Below are 3,853 nucleotides of genomic sequence, written 5' to 3'. Positions count from 1 at the left end.
TCAGTGATTTTATAAAAACAGCTAGGAAGCACAATTTAGCAGTGGGTTGCAGAGAAAAAGAAATATGCTGGCAAAAAAAATCCAATTGAGTGATTAAACAGCTCTTAATTTTCTGGCTTTATTTTTATGCTAACAAATTTGTTCTCTGAAAAGTGTCCACAAAGCCAAGTCTCTGATTAACACCTTTGTAAGGATGGTTTTTAACCTATTACTAAATTAAACTTGCTTCATTGGAAAGGCAGCAAGATGCATCCTCATTTCAATGTCTACTGAAATAATACAGGTTGACACCAGGAAACATTAACGCCACTGCATCCTTGCTGCTTTCTCATGTGGAAGTCTGTTTAATGTGAAAACAAGGTGATATCTAATTAGCACACAGGTAAGGAATTAAGAAAATCTTTATTTAAGGGTGAAAATGTTTCTCACAAAATCGTTGCCCCAATGCATCATTGAAATTCAAGCTGGAAAGATGATTTTAATATATCACTTGTACATTTTGTATTGCTCTTCTGGTGACAATGTAGTTTGTTTTTGTCAATTACCATTTTAATAATAGGGTAAAGAAAATTAAGTGGATTTTTGAAAGAAAACAATACTGTCAATATACTATTAAAACAAATTAAAATGGTAAAAGTTATTGTACTTTAAGTAAAAATAAAAGAGCCAAAATATCAATCCCAGTTTTGGATTACTTAAATTAACAAAAAAAAATGCATATAGCAGAGGATAGTTTCAATCTGCCTACCGCTGGGTTATGGGCCCAGCATGCTTCTATTGCTGTACTCTGCTGCACATGTAAGTGCAAGAGATCCTGAAGCACTCACTCATCATGGGAAAGTACCAATGTGTTTCTTCGTTGGTTGATGGAAGAAACATTTTACAAAAACTCTCCAGATTATTGACTTTTTAAAGTTTTTCTAGGAAACGTTTTAGATGAATGCTTATTAGCCTTTGTCAGTAAGGACTTTTGCAAAGTGTCTTTGTGGCGCATTCAGTTAGTGTGCACGGCTATTAACCAAAAGGTTGGTGGTTCAATCACACCCAGGGACGTAATTGACCTTGTTATCAGATTTTGGTGATCTTTAAGTAGACAAGTCAAAATTTCAAATCCCCCTGTTCTGGTGTAGGGTACCTGGCCTTCTCTGATGTAATCAGAGTTAGATTTGATTCAGTGATTTTATAAAAACAGCTAGGAAGCACAATTTAGCAGTGGGTTGCAGAGAAAAAGAAATATGCTGGCAAAAAAAATCCAATTGAGTGATTAAACAGCTCTTAATTTTCTGGCTTTATTTTTATGCTAACAAATTTGTTCTCTGAAAAGTGTCCACAAAGCCAAGTCTCTGATAAACACCTTTGTAAGGATGGTTTTTAACCTATTACTAAATTAAACTTGCTTCATTGGAAAGGCAGCAAGATGCATCCTCATTTCAATGTCTACTGAAATAATACAGGTTGACACCAGGAAACATTAACGCCACTGCATCCTTGCTGCTTTCTCATGTGGAAGTCTGTTTAATGTGAAAACAAGGTGATATCTAATTAGCACACAGGTAAGGAATTAAGAAAATCTTTATTTAAGGGTGAAAATGTTTCTCACAAAATCGTTGCCCCAATGCATCATTGAAATTCAAGCTGGAAAGATGATTTTAATATATCACTTGTACATTTTGTATTGCTCTTCTGGTGACAATGTAGTTTGTTTTTGTCAATTACCATTTTAATAATAGGGTAAAGAAAATTAAGTGGATTTTTGAAAGAAAACAATACTGTCAATATACTATTAAAACAAATTAAAATGGTAAAAGTTATTGTACTGTAAGTAAAAATAAAAGAGCCAACATATCAATCCCAGTTTTGGATTACTTTAATTAACAAAAAAAAATGCATATAGCAGAGGATAGTTTCAATCTGCCTACCTCTGGGTTATGTGCCCAGCATGCTTCCATTGCTGTACTCTGCTGCACATGTAAGTGCAATAGATCCTGAAGCACTCACTCATCATGGGAAAGTACCAATGTGTTTCTTCGTTGGTTGATGGAAGAAACATCTTACAAAAACTCTCCAGATTATTGACTTTTTAAAGTTTTTCTAGGAAACCTTTTATATGAATGCTTATTAGCCTTTGTCAGTATGTACTTTTGCAAAGTGTCTCTGTGGCGCAATCAGTTAGTGTGTATGGCTATAAACCAAAAGGTTGGTGGTTCAATCCCACCCAGGGACGTAATTGACCTTGTTATCAGATTTTGGTGATCTTTAAGTAGACAAGTCAAAATTTCAACCCCCCTCTTATGGTGTAGGGTACCTGGCCTTCTCTGATGTAATCAGAGTTAGATTTGATTTAGTGATTTTATAAAACAGCTAGGAAGCACAATTTAGCAGTGGGTTACAGAGAAAAAGAAATATGCTGGCAAAAAAATCCAATTGAGTGATTAAACAGCTCTTCATTTTCTGGCTTTATTTTTATGCTAACAAATTTGTTCTCTGAAAAGTGTCCACAAAGCCAAGTCTCTGATTAACACCTTTGTAAGGATGGTTTTTCACCTATTACTAAATTAAACTTGCTTCATTGGAAAGGCAGCAAGATGCATCCTCATTTCAATGTCTACTGAAATAATACAGGTTGACACCAGGAAACATTAACGCCACGTGGAAGTCTGTTTAATGTGAAAACAAGGTGATATCTAATTAGCACACAGGTAAGGAATTAAGAAAATCTTTATTTAAGGGTGAAAATGTTTCTCACAAAATCGTTGCCCCAATGCATCATTGAAATTCAAGCTGGAAAGATGATTTTAATATATCACTTGTACATTTTGTATTGCTCTTCTGGTGACAATGTAGTTTGTTTTTGTCAATTACCATTTTAATAATAGGGTAAAGAAAATTAAGTGGATTTTTTAAAGAAAACTATACTGTCAATATACTATTAAAACAAATTAAAATGGTAAAAGTTATTGTACTGTAAGTAAAAATAAAAGAGCCAACATATCAATCCCAGTTTTGGATTACTTTAATTAACAAAAAAAATGCATATAGCAGAGGATAGTTTCAATCTGCCTACCTCTGGGTTATGTGCCCAGCATGCTTCCATTGCTGTACTCTGCTGCACATGTAAGTGCAATAGATCCTGAAGCACTCACTCATCATGGGAAAGTACCAATGTGTTTCTTCGTTGGTTGATTTAAGAAAATTCTTACAAAAACTCTCCAGATTATTGACTTTTTAAAGTTTTTCTAGGAAACGTTCTAGATTAATGCTTATTAGCCTTTGTCAGTATGTACTTTTTGCAAAGTGTCTCTGTGGTGCAATCGGTTAGTGTGTCTGGCTACTAACCAAAAGGTTGGTGGTTCAATCCCACCCAGGGACATGATTGACATTGTGATCAGGTTTTGGTGATATTTAAGTAGACAAGTCAAAATTTCAAACCCCCTCTTTTGGTGTAGGGTACCTGGCCTTCTCTGATGTAATCGGAGTTAGATTTGATTCAGTGATTTTATAAAAAACAGCTAGGAAGCACAATTTAGCAATGGGTTGCAGAGAAAAAAATATGCTGGTAGAAAAATCCAATTGAGTGATTAAACAGCTCTTCATTTTCTGCCTTTATTTTTATGCTAACAAATTTGTTCTCTGAAAAGTGTCCACAAAGCCAAGTCTCTGATTAACACCTTTGTAAGGATGGTTTTTCACCTATTACTAAATTAAACTTGCTTCATTGGAAAGGCAGCAAGATGCATCCTCATTTCAATGTCTACTGAAATAATACAGGTTGACACCAGGAAACATTAACGCCACTGCATCCTTGCTGCTTTCTCATGTAGAAGTCTGTTTTATGTGAAAACAAGGTGACATG

General features: G+C 34.6%; 2 non-coding genes across 2 annotated transcripts; both read left to right on the top strand.

Moving 5' to 3' along the window:
- The first annotated feature begins 2,150 nt into the window (after positions 1-2,150).
- On the top strand, positions 2,151-2,224 carry TRNAY-AUA (transfer RNA tyrosine (anticodon AUA)). The gene has a single exon. It is a non-coding gene; the product is annotated as a tRNA-Tyr (tRNA).
- Positions 2,225-3,296: 1,072 nt separating this feature from the next.
- TRNAS-ACU (transfer RNA serine (anticodon ACU)) lies at positions 3,297-3,370 on the top strand. Its single transcript has one exon. It is a non-coding gene; the product is annotated as a tRNA-Ser (tRNA).
- Positions 3,371-3,853: the final 483 nt, after the last annotated feature.

Source organism: Pseudophryne corroboree, chromosome 8, assembly GCF_028390025.1.
Source record: "Pseudophryne corroboree isolate aPseCor3 chromosome 8, aPseCor3.hap2, whole genome shotgun sequence".
Lineage (NCBI taxonomy): Eukaryota > Metazoa > Chordata > Amphibia > Anura > Myobatrachidae > Pseudophryne > Pseudophryne corroboree.
This window is presented reverse-complemented; position numbering and strand designations above follow the sequence as displayed.